The following is a 19,584-nucleotide window of genomic DNA, read 5'->3' as shown; positions in this document are numbered from 1 at the left end:
TAAAACTCACTATTCAAAATGCAATCTCATTAGTACAGATGACTTGAGTCAATGGTAATGAAACAAGTTACTTTATTTGGTCCCCTTACAGCATTAGACTTCTCTTTTTGAAAGATACAAACAGAAATATAATCTTCAGTCCATTTTGCAAGTGTATAGGACTTTGATTGCAGAATATATTAGTGTAAGTCCTCATCACAATTGGAAAAACAACTCAAATCTCACAAGTTACCAGTAGGTCAGGAGTCTCATGTAAATGTGAAGCTTGGCTCCTTTAAAATGACAGCCACTTTGGAGACTGTTGTCAAGAGAATGTAGTAGATCTTTTTTTTATGGTATAGATTTTCATTACATTATTTAATGGGAATTTTATATCTTCTAATAAGAAAATAGAAGAATTGCTTACAATAAAATTCACATGTTGAGGCAGTTTCAGTATGAAGTATATTTTAGTCATAGTCTTCATAAGAAACACTATAAAAGGTATACTGTTGGTTCAGGAAAGGCAACTACCACCCTTTACCTGCCAAGCCCTTTCAACATTCACATCTGTTGGAGACTACGGAACAGTCTTCTATAAAAATATTTAGGAGTCATGCTAGGCCTCTGTAATTCTGGCAAGCATAGTAATACATGTTTAATATTCTAATTGCCAGAATTAATAAATAGATTTCTAAAATTTAAAGGTTAATTAGAAATTTCATTTCACCTGTCATCCAGGTGCTACACAAGACCTATGACTAAATACATGAACTTTATTATTCTATAAAAATTGGAGAAAATACTTCATCTCAGGCATTTAAAATAACCTGTGTTGAAAATAGGCATAGTCCTGTAAAATAGAGAATTCTGTTCATAAAACCTTCTATCAATCCTACAAGCAGAGTCACTGACACTGTTTTTTTAATAAGTGAGGTACTTCACAGTTTGTCATGGTCATTGTGTCAGGAAGGACTTGGAAGGAACAAGCATGTCTAGGACACAAAAAGAAAACATGGTACCATGCTTGCCTGTTCTTCAGGTTTCCTGTAGCCCAGAGAGCAGCTCTGGGTAGATGGCTTTTGATTTTGTTGCTTCTAGAGTCTCTTTTTTGTTGTTCTATGGATTCGGATTTAATTTTTAGCCATTTGGATGCATTCCTAAGTGGATAGGTTTTTTCTTCTGGTTCCAGATGAGTTAAGTAAATAGTTATTTAGTACTATCCATCATTTTATCTCTCTTTGTGGAATAACTATGATAAGGCAGAACAGCCCTAGTAAGTGTGTCAATAAATTTGATATTGTACATTTTGTCTTTACAGTTCAATATTGTAGGGCAATTCATGCTATTTCAGTCATATTGGCTTCACTAAAGGTGGCCATATACTATCTTTCAGGCCCCATTTCATTCTGGGTGTTTTTGCATAAATCTTGACACTTGATGTCTCAGTGTACATCAAACTGTTCTCAACAGTGCAGTACATTTCACGCTTGTTTAGAAGATGTTTTTTTATTCCATGTAATGTGTGTTCAGCTTTCTAATGATGGGAAGAGGGATTGCATTGCTGTTGCAAATATTTAGGAGTGTGCAATTTGATAAATGTTTAATTTGGGAAGCATTAGCATTAAAAGTCAGTGTTTTCAAAAGACCATCTAAGGTCTAGTGAAGGAGTGTCATATTCATGACTTTTCTGGATTGGCCATTAGCAGTAAGTGTGCAGGTTGCTTATTCAAACCAAGTTGTAGAGCAGAAATTATGCAAAGGAATGAAAACATGTGGTCATGACGTCAGCCTCAGGCTTACATGCACACCCTCCAACACAGTGCAGTCACTGTGCTGCCACCCAGATTGACAGGCAACCCATAATTGTAAAAATCGAAGTCGATCAGCAGGGTGTTACTAACTGACCTGCTTGAGGCCAGCATTCAGTTTGACTCACTGCACTGAATCTGTACTAATCATGTAAAGATGTGCAGATAAAATAAGTTTAATATCTCTGGCTCCAAACATTGTTTTCAGTTTTTCAAAAAATTAGAAATAGGCATCAGGAAAGTTAGCAAATGAGTCATAGACAAAAACATGAAAATATAGACTTCTGTGTCTTAAGAGTAAAGAATCATGTCATCATATAGACCCCTTTCTTATCATTTATATTTTACCTTACCTTATGTGATGTGACATATATTGCAGGTGCTTATAGGCTTACAAAGCAATATAAGGAGCAAGATGCACCTAAATCCATGCCTTGAGTGTTTTTTCAGTTTCCTTCTGGTTGTGGAATTTGGCCTTGCTTATAAAGTATAAATTTAGCTTTCCTTAGAACAGACTTCAATCTGTGTTCTCATGGTTGAACTGCCTTTTGTCTAATTTTGAAATTCAATTGTTTAACTGAGTCATACTGATTTTCTCAGGCTGAATTCATTTTAGTCTGAAATGGATGGTACTAAAAGTACACAGATGAGACTTGTCTTGTTTTCCTGTGGCTGAAAAGTCAGCGTGCATATTAATTATTCTGACCTACTTCACTGGCATTTGGGAGAAGACAAATTTCCTATTATCCCAATTAGCAGTTTCAAGCTTACTGAGGTGTGTGCCTTATAATACCTCCATTTAACTAAATTATTAATTATGTCAGCCTGTAAAACTTTCAAGAAATACAATCATAAAAGTATAGGACAAAATGGAAAGATATACTTAATTTAGAAATCATCTGCCATAACTAGAATACTGGCTTGGTTAATTCAGCTTGAAGTCTGCTTAAAATTTTTCTCTTTCCTTTGTCATGGTAAGCAATTTTGAGGTTTTTCAAAAGCTTTATCCCTGAATCCTACTGATTTCCCCATTGGCAGTTATAAGGGTACTTTCTTAGCCACATATTGATGGTGCTTTCATTTTCTCAATGAAGTTAAAATGTTCTCTTTTTCATTTCCTTGGAGATTCCCCATCAGTACTCTCACTTAATTTATACATATATTTAGCTTGGTCTTAGAAACCTAATGCAAAACCTAGGTCTCTGGGAAAGATAGAAAGGGATAAAATCTATTACCTTAATGGCTACTGTACACGTTAGGTTATCTGGATGAGATATTATTGATGCTTTCAAAATTAGATCTGCTGATAAATATATTTTTTAAAGTTCTATTTTAAAAATCTGACATCCATTGTACACCCTGATAATTTAGGAGCTGTGCAGCCTAATATCTGGAATTATCTAGACAGAGAGGCTGGCTAATGTCTACTAATACAGTGCAGAAGGAGATACATTCATCCTCTTTAATCACTGCAAGGCCCCGGCAGTAATTTCCTGAAGATTTTCTAAAAGCCATGAATTTTATTTTTGAGAACATTGAGGTAGAAGATGTATGGGCAAAGGGAAGATACTCTCTGACTATAAAAGTATGTTGAACGGGGAAAAGGAAATAAGTGAAAAATTTTTAAAAATGTTACAACACTTTTTACTGTTTTTATGGTAAATTTTGCATGCACAAAGAATTTGGAAGAACATAACCATCAATAATCTCTGAAATGATAGTTCCAGTCTAAAGAAAGTATTTAGAGAAAGATGTAAGCAATGTGAATAAAAAGACATGTGATGAAGTCAGAAAAAGAATAGCAGAGAACCTTAAATATGTCACTTTTGTGAAGTTTAAGGCACGACCCTTGGCTGGTTATGTAACAAGTATATATAAAGAAAAATGCAGAGAAATCTGTCAGCACCATATTGTCTCATTTTAAGAAATAGTGTTAGGGAGACAGATAAACTAGTCTAGCTATAATTTTGCTACTGGTTAAAGGTTGGATTTTTAGTCATACCTTCCTCATTTTGGGGCTTAAATAATGAGGAAAATTATTATTCTAACTTCTAGGAAGTTCAGAGGTAGAACTATTCTTAGGTAAATTTCTTGACTCTACAATGTCAGAACTCTCAGTTAACTTTTCTGTAATGCCAGCTTCTCTATGCATCACTTCTCCTAAGACAGCATCCAAAAGGCCAAAGACCAGGCCCTATCATTAGTCCTTTTTATAAGAACAAAGAAGACATTCACCTGGATCTTTTCTGAAGGCATAGCTCCAGATTTCCTTAGCCAAGGTTATACCACATACTTATGCCTTAATGAAATTGAAAGATTATTAGTAGTTTAGACTAACTTTGATTTGCTTATAAGGTCTTTTTTTTATTATTCATATGTGCATACAAGGCTTGGGTCATTTCTCCCCCCTGTCCCCACCCCCTCCCTTACCACCCACTCCACCCCCTCCCTCTTCCCCCCATGCTTAAAAGGTCTTGAAGAAAATGTACCAAACTGCTTGTCATTACTTTCTGACTGAGCAGCTCTATTAATAGATATGTAATATCTTTAATTATATATTTGTTCAGGTATTGTTTCCCTCTTTTAATATGCCTATTCAAGAATACACCCCAGATCACATTACTTCATTTAAAAGTCTTGATTCTCTTAAAATACTAGGTGGTGTGTTTGTATGTGTGTGTGTGTGTGTGTGAGTGTGTGAGAAAGAGAGAGACAGAGACAGAGACAGAGAGAGAGAATGAATATTATGTAACCCATGTTGATATAATTAGCGATAACTTCAAAATGAATGTTTTCCTAGCTCTGGAGACATTCCTCACTTTTAAGTCCTTGCTTTGTCACTCTGCCACTTACAAGTTATTAATTGATCAAGTTATTTAATACCTCTAGACTTCAATGTCTCCATTGTTAAATCATAAGATAATAGTACTTGTCTTTTGAGTTTTATGAGGATTAAATGATATAATGCCAGAAAGCACTTAGTATACATATCTGACACATTGTAAGTCTGCCCAACAAATGTTATAATTATATAATTACTTATAGATTTGGGGCAGATTTGAATTTAGTCAAGAAGGGCAGTTACAATATTTAAGTAGTAATGAAGCCTAGCACAACCTTACTAAATAATGTTTACTTTACTGTATGACCTATCTTTGTTCAGTTCCAGCCATTGAGTTGAACCATATGAATTACTGTTTCTGTAGGTCACTTCCATATGTTTCAACATAATATATTAGCTGTGCTCTAGAAGCTAAAATAGAAATGTCCCTTGTTTTTATTCATATCACTCACTGCTCTTTTTTCCTTTTTGACATTGGAAATTTGGGAACTCAAGAGAAACCTTGTATTCCAAACGGAAATAACCTTACCATATACATTTACTGAAATATTTATCTTGCCAATTCAGGTCTCAATTCAAATATGTTCCCTTCAGAGTCCTTCCCTGACAATTCAGTCTGACACATATGTTCACCAACCTACCACTGTTGGTCTGCTGGTGTGGTTACTCTGTTTTATATCCATCACAGATTTATCACTGTGAGTAGAGTATTAAATATTGTTCACTGATTTATTTTCCATTTCTACCCACAAGAACATAAGCTTCTTAAGAGCAGGGATTTTATTATTGTCTTGCACACTCAGTGCCTAAAACAGAATTTGACTCATAGTTTTCCATTTTATTGTATATTAGAGCTAAAGTTACTGTTTTATCCATTATGTGATATAAAAGAGGAATCAAAATATTGCAAGGCCAGGTGTAGTTGCTCAAGCTGGTAATCCTAGCTACAGGTGGAGATTGGAAGGATTGCGGTTCAAAGCCAGCCCAGGCATAAAATTCGTGAGACCCCCCCCCATCTCAAACAATGGCTTGGTGCAGTAGTATGTACCAAGAACATGTCATCCCAGCTATGTGGGGAAGCACAAATAGGAGGATCACAGTCCAGGCCAGCCTCCACATAAACCAAGACCCTATCTCAAAAATAACCAATGCAAAAAAAGGGCTGGTGGGTTGGCTTAAGCAGTAGAATGCCTACTTAGCAAGTACAAGTTCCTGAGTTCAACCTCCAGTACTGCCCTCCTAAAACATTGCAAAATTCTTCATGTTAGGTTTTTATAAAGGGAAAGGCATGTGTTTAGCATGCCTGCTTTATGCAGGGATGCTAATAGCTAGATTTACTACTCTTTGCCTGTGGGTCTTTTATGGTGGCATTCTCCATGGTTGAAACCATTCTCCTGTTTTACTTCCACTTCAAAGGTGAAGGCCACAAAAATATGACATGTGAAATGACTAGTTCATTGCCATAAACAAGTTAGAAAACAGATCTTCCAGCACCCCTGACTGTTGTTCTTCTCACCAAAATCTACTGCCTGTGGAAGCGAGGGTAATCAACTCACTGCCAGCACTTGGTTCAAAACCTTGAGTCTTTCTGGGAAACCATCCATCACCTAGCACCATCTTAATTAGTTTTTATAAAGTGTTGAAATTGCAACTTGTACTTTAGCAAATAACCAGTAGCCCTTTACCAGGCAAGAAAAGTAATCTCAGAAGTGTTAAGTATTGAAACCAGATTTTAATAGCAAAAGAAAAATTTTTAGGTGCTACAGTCACACCAGCAGAAGATGTGACCAGATAAGCATTAAAGATGATATAAATGGATGATAACCCATTAGTAGCATATGTAAGACAAGTTATAATTTTACATTTTTTAACAAGACCAACGCAAACTCTTTTCTTCAGCTCAATAATAGCTTATTGTTAGCTTTTGAGTGTGGTACCTTCTACCACATGGTACAAAAATCTATCCTAAATTCAGGCTCCTTTTTCTTTGTTTACCTTTGCCACAGAAAGCTAAAGGTCACAAGTGCCTTGGTTTTTGTTCCTCAGCACATGAAATCTACTTCCTGTCATTACCAACTACTGCATAAGATTGTACCATACAACATACCTTGGAAGCTTTTAAATTTCCCCCATATGTTTTCTGTGGTTGTTGAATTCAAAAGAAATAACTGCTTATTGAAAAATAAATAGTACAGTGATGAAAGAACAAAGTAACTTTCTCTCTTTCTTGCTCTCCAGAAATAAGTATCATCACAATTTAAAGTTTTAAAAATTAATTTTTTATGAATTTATTTTTCTAATATATCTTTTTCTTGAAACTCTGTAAGGAAGTGAAGCTTGATTTAGTTGATTTATCAGAGTTTTTCTGGATTTTTTATGTAACCTCAGTTTATAAAAATGTATAAGCAAGTCTTATGAAATAACGTACCACCTCAAAACTAGAAAATGAAGCAGTTAGCCTTTTCAAATATGATGGAAGGAGACACATAAGAAGAAAGAAAGGGCGATGGCTGTACATGCACACTAATACCTCTTCCATCCCCCCTCCCACACACATACATAGAGTCATACATCAGTTCTCTTACCTACTTGCCTAATGCTTCAGTGCCTATGGGCTTTTACCTTCTTTATGGAGATCTTCCCAAACAGTCAGCTTATCCCAAAAGCTCCTGATGGAAACAGTTGAGCCAGAGCCAGTTAGCTTAAAAAAAATAGGGCTAGGGATATAACTCAATGATAGAGTGCTTGCCTAGCATGTGCAAGGTCCCTACGGTTTTATCCCCAGCACTGAAACAAATAAAAACCCAACAAGTCTAGCTTTCAAAAAGCAGAGCTTCAGCAGGGGACCTGTGGCTCATGTGTATAATCCTAGCTACTCAGGAGGCAGAGATCAGGAGTATTGTGGTTCAAAGCCAGCCTAGGCAAATAGTTTGTGAGATACTATCACAAAAAAAAAAAAGAAGAAAACAAAACCATTACCAAAAAAAAAAAAAAAAGGTGGTGGAGTGGCTCAACGTGTAGGCCCTGAGTTCAAGTCCCAATAGCACAAAAAAAAGAGCAGAACTTCAGACATGGATTTAGAGCCACTGTGTTTGGTGATTGGTTTTCCTTTGGCTTTTGGCTTCAAAGTTTTGTTTGTTTGTTTTTGGCTTCATGTTTTCAAACACTAAACCTTTTACTTAAAGCTTTCTCCCTTACTTATTTTTTCCAGTTTTCTCACTCATTCCATTTTTCTGGCCACTCAGACTTTCTTATGTTTAGCCATAGACACATCTTGAGCTAATATTTGGTCTTAATAACTCAGTCCACTATATTCTGAAATTTTCCCTTTAATTGTTAGAATACTCTCAGTAAGTAGTATATCATTAAGTAATGAAAATTGCCGTTTTACATTTTTAATGCAAAGGTGGCATTTGGTTGTAAAAATATTTAATATTTAAACCTCATACTTAATAACTTCTCAAAGGCTCTTTCAGTAATGTAATATGACAGTTTTGTGTATATTTATTTTGCTTATAAACACGAGGTAATGGTATGCCAATAAAATCAGCTTTCTGAGTTATCTCACAGAAATTTTAGAATACTTGAATATTAGTTTCATTTGTCAGACTTATAGATTCATTTCAGACCTACAAGTTCTTTAATATCCCTATTCATGGTTTCTATAACATTTCAATATCTAGATTTAGCCTACTAAAATGTAAACTAAATTTCTATATTGTGCTTCTGGTTTTCTGTATCAATATATAATCCATTGAGTCCTAAATGTGTATTCATTCATTCAACAGATGTTTATTTTTATTTACCAAATGCCACCTACCATGTTATGAGTATACCTAGCTCTTTCATAAGTCTGCTTCAACAGCAATTGCAAATTATCTGTAAGAAATAAGACAGATCTATATTCCTAATAACATAAAACAGCAAATAATTAAAAATATGCAGCACCTTTATTATTTTAGCCAACAATTTTCTCTTGTAATCATGTTATAATTTTATAAAAAATCATTCTTAGAGAAATGTCACAACATTCTGTTTTCATTTTAAGGTACTTATTATCACTTATACAAAATTTACAAGACTGGTTAGAATCAGATGAGATCACTTTAAGAGCTATTTCTATTTTGGCTCATTCCTTATACATCATGGTTTGGAAATAAGCATTCTGGTTACTCAGCTGTTCTAATTAACACAAATCTGATGTCTAAAAAATTAAATGAATATCATATTATACTGACCATAGATTAATATTTCTTTGGTTTAGAAGATGCTTCCTAATTTTATAATATAACCATTACAGAATTTGATTGCCAGGAAAACCTATTAATATAGGAAATATTAGCTTAGTGCCAAATACAGAAAATTATACTATATTTTAATGTCTATCTTAGGGAAATTTGAACCTTCACATTTTAAACAAAGTTTTTCATTTTGTTCTCCCATTTAGAATCCTTGACCTTCCATGATTTGAATCTAATGTTTTTACTGTACTATTTATCTTTTGATGAATCATCCATAGAATGGCTTAACTTAATGTATAAGATCTATTAATTTAAGACCCCATAATTTTCTCATTCATGACTCTATTGGCTCTTTTTGCTATAATTTTTTCCTTAAATTCATAATGTTATTTTTACCCCACCATCACTACATGGCCTAATTTGGGGTCTATTCTGTGACTTTTGAGGTGGACATTTTAAAGTGTACACTTGTAATTCTTGGTGCGAAAAAAAAATAGTCCATAACTTTGGTATCACTAAACTTTACACCTTTTTCCCCAACATCTCTCCTGTTTTCTTCTTATTCTTTAACAGTGCCAAACTCAGAGGTTTGTATGCTTTTTCTAAAAATAACAAGAAGGAGGGACAGCTTGGAATCAGTGTAACTTTAATACAGTCCTTCAGCAAACACTGACAATAAGCTCCACCCCTCACCTTGAACTCTATTGTCTTTTTACACCCTATGTAGTTGCTGAGCTGCCCCCTCCTGATTTAGCATCTTGGGTTCTAAGACTCATGATGGGCTTTTTAAAACTTAATTAGAAGGACTGTGCCTCATACTAGAGGTAGGAAAGATGTTTACCATTCCAAAACTAATTCCGTGCAAATGCTGAATATCTTTGCTGAATAATTAAGTGAAAAGTTAGTCTTAACTTTAAATGTTTCTTTAAATTGGTAGCGTGCATCTTTTTTAATGTGTTACTATCAGTGGTATTTCTCTGGCAATACCACAGAACCTATTTTAAAATGCTTTATATTAAGGAAAAGAGTTCATCTAATAGATAACACTGATTTTTATCTGGGTAGCATATAATGTGTGTCAAGCTCTATGTAAGTATAAATAATAGCCCTCTCACCATAGAACTTAGAGTTTTAAGGCACTTATCTTCACCTTCCCACCCAAAATATAAACACTTTTTGTATCTGTGTTTATGAAAAGATGTTATTTGGCTCTACTTGAATATTTTCAGGTCTTAGAGCTTCTGCCTCCAAAAGCAGAACATTCCCTGTTAGATAACCTAGTTAGAAATTTCTTCCTTACATTTATATAAAGGCAGACTTCTGATAAATTTTCTACTCATTGTGAAACTTAAAATTGCAAATTAGATAAAAACAGAGCAAGTATTTGAAAGGCTGTCATGTAGAAAGAGGGATAAGATAGTCTTTGAAGTCCAGAGAACATAATAGGTTGAACATACAGGAAGACTGATTTTAGATTGATACAAGGATGAACATTCCAATTATTGCATTTGCCCATGATGTAATGACTGGTCTTTGTTTAGTGGGCTCCCATTATTCAGAGTGTTTAAAAAGAGGCTGATGCTGAACATGGTGGTATGCATCTGTAGTCTCAGATACTTAGGAAACTGAAACAGGACAATTGCTTGAACCTAAGAGTTTGAGGCCAACTTTGGCAACATAGAAAGATCATGTCTCAAAAGAAAAAAAAAGAAGATGAATATAGCTTTCAATCAGGGATAGCTGAGTTAGATAGAAAGTTGAACCTGATGACTTCTTCCAAATTTAAGGTTTTGTGGTTTTCCTCGGCATAATGGTCTCAGTACTGCTCTTAACCATATTGCTCTGCGTATGTCCAAAACTATACAAGGAAATTATGTTATTAAATTATTTTGGCTGTCTATTCTTGATCTGAATGCATATAGTCAGCTTAACTTTCTACCTGTATGTGAGTTCTAGATCACTCACCATGGCTACCCTTATGTAAATGCCTTATCTATTTTACACATATTAGAACAATTACAGAGATCTAGACACTATAGTTTTGTTGACATGGTTACATTATCTCATATACTGCTTTAACATCACCAAGCTGTAAATAACAACCACACTTATTTACTTCATTTTTCAACCTACATTTTCTATAAAAATTTTAATTTACCAAGTTTCACCCAGAAATGTTCAACTTTGTTACAAGATTTAGAATCTCAGGTTTATCATCTCTGGTTTAATCATCTCTCTTGTAGAACAGGCATTCTTTGTCCTCCAACATTCTAAGCATCCTTTCAATATTTTAACTGGTTCATTGTTTAAGTAAAACACATTTTTAAAGAAAACATCTTGAAGAAGAAAGAGCCAAGGACAGAGCACTCAATATGAAACTTTATGTGTTATTTTATTCAATTACTCAAAGTGCTTATCTACATAACTAGTGATATCCTTCGGTTCATATTACAGTACCTTTATTCATAAAGGTATCATGCAAAATTTCATCTTATACAGTACATGGTACCTATGATTTTCCTCTTATCTCCCAGCCTGGAGATAGTGTCTAATTTAAATTTATTTCATTTTTCTTATTGAATCTATGTTAGTTCTTCAATAAAAATTCAGAAGCAAAACTCCTCCAATCATAGTCTATTCTAAAACCTTATCATATATTATGTCATGTTTATCAGTATGTTTTTTGTAGAAACCTTGCTAGGTTTGGTTTTATTTGTTCATTCGTTTGTTTGGATATGGCAGCCCTTTCTTTAAGCTTCAGTTTAAGGAATTCTGAGTAATCCTTCAATAATTCCAAAATGTTTATTCATTCACTGAGATTATAACTTGCCCATTTGAAGAGAACACAAAGTAGATCTTTATAGTCCCCTGTCTCCAGAAATATTTCTTTTTTAATGTCCTATTTTAAAGACTTTCCTCCTTGCAAGAAAAAGCCTAAAATACCATTGAAATTATATAGTTCTACTTTCTGTTTTTTCTCTTGGTGGTACTGGGGTTGGAACTCAGGGCTTCACACTTGCAAAGCAGGTTCTCTACTGCTTGAACCACACCTCCAGTCCATTTTGCTCTAGTGGTTTTTGAGATGGAGTCTCTCGAACTATTTGCCTAGATGGCATGGAACCATGATCATCCTGATCTCAGTCTCCCAAGTAACTAGGATTACAGGCATGAGCCACTAGTACTCAGCAGTTCTATGTTCTGTTATCATTATTTTTTCTTAATTTTTTAAAAGTTTCTTTGTATCTTCAGGTTTTTTTTCACAGACCTCAATTGAACATTTGCCTTCAGGGAAGCATTTGGTATTATCATTTCTCATAATCTCTCATTCCATCTCTTACAGAAATCTTCCTTAAGCTAAAGCTTTTTCTAAGAAATCCCCTTATCACAAGTACCTTGACCTGGGCATATCATTTCTCTCTCTTGTTGCCACAGTTTACATTGATATTACTAGAATTTTGCTCTCTCTTCTCTCTTCCCGCCCCCCCTCCCAACCCAGACTGGTCTCTAACCCATTGGGATCAAGCAATCTTCCCACCCTCCCCTCAAGTTCCTGAGTACCTGACTGGGACTACAGACACATGCCACTGTACCCAGATCTTTCAGTGTCTTGTATAGCTACAGTGCCATAAAACTTCTTCCCTCTCCTTTAGTGTTAGGTCCCAAATGCATTTTAATTTTTTCATTACATTTCTGAACATGGAATTGTTGAGGCTTAGTGCATGCAATAATTATATACATGTATTAACTTCATCTTTAATGAACCAAATTCTATAGTTAGTATATTGGTGACTTAAGCAGAAAATGAAGTTCAAGTTATAAAATTTATATTTTTCATCCACATAGGATTTCACAGAAACTGGTCAGCCAACTTTTATTCTGTAAATAATGGAAAAGTAGGACTATAAAAATTAGGTGACTTCATTAGGAAAATTTGCAAGATTTTTAATCCTTTCCTCTTGCAGCTCTCTGGTAAAATAAAGTGCCAAGATAAACTAAGTATTAGAACACTACAGACTTCTACAGAATCTAGTAAGAATAAGAAAATAAGAGTACCAAAAATTTCTAATAGCCTATATTTTAGATCCAAGCCATATCCTTGATCAGCAATTTCTTTGGTCCGCTATATTAAGTGGTTCCTAACAATTATAATTTCTATACTGTGCCCTAACTCATATCCCTTATAAATAGCTTCAAATTATAGAAACAAGTGGCATTCAGACCTTTTTCATTTTAAGTCCTTTTATATAAAGTAATGAATGGTGTCTTGATACAAGTTAAGTATCCCTAATCCAAAAATCTAAAATAAAAAATGATTCAAAATTTGAAACTTAAAAATTTTGGATTTTTTTATTATGAAATCTTCAGATCTCAGAGCATTTCAGATTTGGAATTTTCAGATTAAGGATGCACAAACGATAAAATCTATGCAAGTGTTCCAAACTCAAAAAAAAGCTCTGCCCTCTGAAACACTTTTAGTCCCATGCATTTCAGATAATGGGCATTGTACCTGTAATATGAAATTGTACTACTATTATGTCCAAATTCTTACGCTAAAGAATCTAGAATCCTTTTCTGTCATGAAAAAAAGTAGACTGCTCCTAAGTATTTTTTAATCATGACTGTTCCATTGGTTTTCAAGGTAATACAGAATTATGATGCATTAACTTATCTATCTAATCAAACTTTTATTGTATTTATTGCTCAATTTCTAGGCAGGTGTTCTACCATTTAAGCTACTCCACCAGCCCATTATTGCTCAATTGCTAAAATCAGAGCTCATCTTAGATTGAGAATACCTAACATACTTATATATTACTCCCAATAACCCATAGTGATTGTGCCCCAATAAAATGAAAGTGTGAGTGATATAAGCCATTAGTCTTGACTGAGTAAGGTAAAATACTAATTCCTATAGTTTAATTGTCTCTAATGAAATGACTAAATTTTTAGACAAAACCTTTAGTTGATCCAGTGATATTATAAAGAGTAAGATCATTTTAGTGATTGGAGAATGCTAATTTAGAATTAAAAAAATCTCAACTCAGTTTTCAAAAACATTATTAAAATAATGCCAGTGTCATTAATGAGTGGGTAAATCACTGAAATATTTGAGTAAATTTTGTCTACTCTTTTTCTATTAATTTTTCTGTATTTAATAGAAATATAGACATGAGTAGATTTTTAATGTGACATTTTTAAGTGTTGAAACAGTAACTAATGGTTATGTCATAATGTTATCCATTTTACCTGATCTATACACTACAGAAAACTAGGCATTCAAAATCTGCTTAAAGGACTAAGTTTTAGACACGTCAAGCATTTGGCTGTAACCTCTTCCAAGATCTCCCCAAAATAGTAAGGTGGTAAGATAAGATTTTTTCCATAGTAATTAATTCTATTCAGCCTTTATCAACAAAGAAGGACCTTTGGAGAGTGTGCTTATAGCCTATATTTATAATAATTAAAACCTCATCTTAAGTCTTTTGGACTTACCTCATCTATTCCTTATGTTAATGACATGTGAATAACTTGACAATCTAGGTCATTCAAAGAAAATATCCCTTAACAGTAGTTATACTATCACTTCATTTAAGGCATAAATCATACTTCCTTGACATAACAGTGCCAGAAATAGCATTTTTGACCTAAGAATCCCCCTCTGCCACATAGTTCACATCAAAGATTTAAGTAAGTCTAGCGAGGTAAAGCATTTTACACAGTCACTATATAGAACTTTTTATTTAGTGTTGTTCATGTGTACCCCATGTACTTAGACATTGAACATTTTGGTGATTTAACTCAATTCAAGTATTATTTATGGAAATACCACAGTGTTCTGAGTACCTACTTTGCTAAGTGCTAGAAAATCAAATATTTTAAATCATAGTTAGCAATTCATCATCTAATGGGAGAGAAATACATTCTTAGTGTATTGTTACAGTGTAATACACTAAGTCTTTTAAGAGATGAACATATTAATATCTATGAGTGTACTTAGGTCTTGAGTATCTATACCTTATAAAATCAGACAAGGCTTCAAAGAAAGTATGACATTTAAACTAGATGAATAAGATTTCACCAGGAAGAAAAGAAAAGGAGAGTATATTGTAGGTGAAAACATAGCATCAGCAAAGGTAGGCATGAATAAAAACAAAGAGTAACTTAGAGAAGTATGTCATGGTCGTATAGGTGAATAGAGATATGACAGAGAACTATGTTGGAACTAAATCAGTAACATCCTAGTATACCATGCCTAAAGGTTTGGCTTGTGTCTAAAAGAACATGATGCAGGGGTTTCAGTAGATTTTGGTAGGATGACGACATAATCTAAGTTTCAGAAATATCACTCTGTTGATAATGTAAATGTATTGGCATGGAAAAATATATGTGATGGGGACACCAGTTAGAAAACTGTCTCAGTTATTCAAATGAAATATATGATAACTCCCACTGCAGATGTGGAGACAAAAATTATTTGCTCAGATGGAGAGATCCACAGGTAGAGAATAGGACTTTAAGAGTAAAATGAATGCTGGAAGCATGCCTAATGGGAGAATGGGGTATTGAATTAACTTAACATTAATAAGATGTCTGCCAAGTAGCACTGAATGGCCTAAAGTTGGAAATATGCATTTAGAATAGTGCTCATCAACACGTATATACAGTGTTCTGTAGCAATACTTAGTGGCCAGCCAAGAGTAGGAAAACAGATATAGGGAAGAGCATATATAGCACATATCCAAGAATGTGAGGGAATTGAGGGGTCTTACCAGAGAGGTTCAGTGGAATAAGGAAGTGAATTCAGGAGGAGCGGGTTCTTGATGAGATCAAAAGAGCATACAGAGTTGAAGAAATAGAAGGAGAAGAAGCTATAATCAGAGAGAGCTATAGGACTTCAGAGGTGACATAGTGGTGTTTTTGGATTTGATAGCAAGAATCCAATATAGAGGTCTCTTATTTCAAATTCCTCAAAATCCTTTTATGTTTGTGTCTTGAGGAGGAAAAATATCTTTGGAGCACTGCCACAATAATGTATAAAGTAAGCTATCTAAAGTCAGGAGGGAAACTCCCATTGGTATAAGAATTAAATCCCATTTATATTAATAGGATTTATTTATTATTTGTTTCAATTGCTTGGTGAAATATATCCAATGAATGTAACAGAAATTACGACATGAAAACTGAAGATATTAATCTTGCTACCTCCATTCTAGAGCAAGTTATGTCATCTTTACATCATTAATTTAACAGTCTTTGAAATAATTTTAAATTTGATATCAAGGGCAGCACTCTGAATGAAATCATTAAATTGTATGTATTTATCCTTTTACTTTCACTGTTGTCTCAGGAAAACTCTTTTATATTTCCTATAGACTGCACCTACCTATTAAAGTAAAAGATATTTTAGTGATTTATCTTTTCTATAAAAATATGTTACATAGTCTGGTTTAAAATGCAATCTGCAAGAACCAGGCACGACTATAAATCTGACTCATTCTTTACTTATGTGGAGAGAGAAGATATTATCCCACATGGAAAAAATATTAAAATAGAATGGCCTTCCCTAAAGTAAATCCCAAATGCCTATAGCATGATGTATTTTGTTTAAATTTTATAGATTGGTTGGACACATTAATCTTATAAATAATAGCTAACTTTTTTAATGAGTTCTTACTATGTATCAGGCAGCACTCTAAGGTCTTTGCATAGTGTAACTATTCACTTAATCCTCACAACAACTCTATGAGATAAATACTATTATTTTCCTCATATTCTAGATGAGGAAACTGAGTTTAAATAGTGTAATCCAGGACTCCCAGACAATTAATAACAGATCTGAGAATCAAACTAGGGTACTCTGAAGTAAAGTGATTGCTCTCAACCACATTTTGCCTCTCAGATCTACAATTTTAATTTAGGATAAGTTCACCAAAATGTTTCCTTTCATGTGCTTTCTCTGGAAAGGTAGGTAGGTAGATAGATAGATAGATAGTAGGTAGATAGATAGATAATAGATAATTAAGCCTAAATAAAAGGAAATGATTTTTTAACTTTTATTACAGCAGTTCATGATTACTAGTAATATGCTTCAGTAAGTAAGGCAAAAACCTCATTCTAGTCTTTCAGTAATATTCATACTAATTTACCTTTTATTACTAAAATTATAATTAGTGTATTTTCCAGTTTTAACTAATCAGTGTTCAGAATGAAGTACCATAATTTGTAAGACTTGTGAAGCAATTCTATCACTTAAGTCAAAACTTTTCATAGTATTTTAAACTTTGACATGACAAAGGGGTTGTATCCAATTTGTTAATATTAATAGTTTTTAAACTACTTACAGGATTGGGAATAAAGGAGAATGATGGAGGGGGTAAATGCAACTATGACATATTGTAAGAACTTTTGTAAATGTCACAGTGTACCCCCAGTACAACATTAATAAAAATAAATTTTAAAAACTACTTCCCAAGAATGAAGTCTAGAGACCAATTTGAAAAGTATTTCATGTAGTAGCCAAAGTTACTATTTCAGTCTTTCATTCCCCAGTTCTACTTTACTCATCTTCTTTGAAACAATCCAAGTGTTTCTGACTATTGAACCATGGGAGGAGGGTAAAAAAGAACCATGGGAGGAGGAAAATTGAAAGATACCATCACTGATCTTAGCAGTCCCTACTCACTCACAGATGCTAAATCTGATGTATTTCTTCTCTCCTGATGAAATAATGCTTCTTATCACCTCTTAGAAATCCAAAAAGACAATTCATATGCCATGAAACTATTAAAAATGCAGCATGCATATAATCTGGTTTCAACTTCTTATTTCTTATTTTAAGTATACAATATGTAGCCTGGAATAAAATTCATTACCAAAGTGAACTCCAGTGAAATTTTACATTTTCTGCAATCATCTTTCAAGATATTGCATATAACAGTAATTTATGAAGTAGAAATTAAAATGTAAATGTCAGTGTCATAAACATTATTACTGAACTAACAGGCTAAATTGATTTGCCTTCAGAATGTTTACACTAAGTTTCAGAGGAGTAAAAGTTATTTGGAGCTATTTCTTAGAATTCTTTAAAAAGGAATACTACTAATTAGATTATATATATTTTGCCAAAACAGCAATGCCACAATTAAACTAATAGATCCTGTTTAAGAAAAACAAATTCAGAACAACTGAAGAAATTGTTACTTTTAACCCGTATGTTCTGACTTTTGATTTGACATCTTAGTAATAATTTGATGTGGGTATCTGTAACCCACCTTTTTTAGTGAGTTGCTATGGGTACTCCTGAGGTAAAGTACCAGTTTGTTGGCGCATCAAGCTTTGTCCATGCTAAATACAGACACTGCATTTGATTTCAGCTTGGCAGTTTCTATGGGGAGCAATGTACCATAGTTCTTTCCACTTCCCAGGCTGACTTCTTCATCACCATGGTGACCAGATCTGCCCAAAAACAACTAAGATCTGAAATCATTCCTGGTATGGCTAAAACTAAGGCCTTGGGAACCAAGACCTTCCATAATTAAAGTATATAATTTTGTTAAAGAAGAGACCCTGCTTCTGCTTTTGAAGTATTTATTGATTTTCCACAAAGAGAAAAGAAGCTTGCTAGTGTGCTGTGCTAAAGATTTACAGTAAGGAGAAAGAAAATGTCATCCTGACATTTTCCTTGGTCAAGTTCTGGTTTTGTGGGTATTTATGGTGTGTACTCTGCATAGTCAAATACTAAGGAGTAATGTTTCATTTCACTGTTCTTAAATATTGGTAAGCATTTGTAATATACAGTTGGTAATCTTAAAGTGCAACTCTTAATTTTAGTTTGAAATTTTCTAAATTTGTTTCTAAATCCAATGTTGACATCTTTTAGATTATTTCTGCAATTTCAGTAAAATCAGGTTAAGCAAAATTATTCAAGAAACTTTATCATAAGTATATGTGAACTTTACAAGAAGAAATCAATGGAATGTTTCACTATAAAATCCAGTTATAGTATATCTACATAGGTCTGATGAATTATCTATAGAAGACCACATAGATCAATAATGTTTTGTAACATGTTCATATATGTATATTTGTATATATATATGCATATGTACATATACATAAGTTTGTGATACTCTTGTATGTATCAAAGAACTCTGTGGAACTTGGGACCTATTTTTGATACTAGTGTATATATACTTACACTAATGGTACACACACACACACACACACACACACACACACACACACAAATCATAAAAGGGGCCCAAGTTCCGCAGAGTTCTTTGATGATCACTTTGCTACAGATAGAGTATTTACTCTGTAGCTACTAACATTGTTATGCTGTACCCCTCTCCACCCTAAAATGGCAGCAAAAGAGATGGTAAGGAAGTCTTAAGTGGAGCTTGGGAATTCCAAATTGGCCCTTTGTCTTGCATATCGCTACAAAGTGACTTAAGACAGCATCTCTACTTTGACAGTTGTATTTTTTTCAGCTGAAGAAGGCAACATGGTCCTTGTTTAATAAGATATACTAAATATGAATTTTAGGACTGGAGGTGTGGTTCAATGGGGGAGTGCCTGCCTAGCAAACGAGAAGCTCTGAGTTCAAACCCCAGTACTGCGAAAAAATGAATTTTAAAATCCTGATTTCAGTGAACTATACAATTATTCTTATTTTGTAAAATGCATTATGAATAAGCTAGCACCACAAATT

At 33.7% G+C, this 19,584-nt stretch overlaps 1 protein-coding gene across 5 annotated transcripts in view; it reads left to right on the top strand.

The window, feature by feature from the left end:
- The window catches only part of Cnksr2 (connector enhancer of kinase suppressor of Ras 2), a 258,842-nt gene that overhangs the window by 220,066 nt on the left and 19,192 nt on the right, over positions 1-19,584 (top strand). The gene's annotated exons all lie outside the window — the stretch shown is intronic.

This window comes from Castor canadensis, chromosome X (genome assembly GCF_047511655.1).
Source record: "Castor canadensis chromosome X, mCasCan1.hap1v2, whole genome shotgun sequence".
In the NCBI taxonomy this organism is placed as follows: Eukaryota; Metazoa; Chordata; class Mammalia; order Rodentia; family Castoridae; genus Castor; species Castor canadensis.
This window is presented reverse-complemented; position numbering and strand designations above follow the sequence as displayed.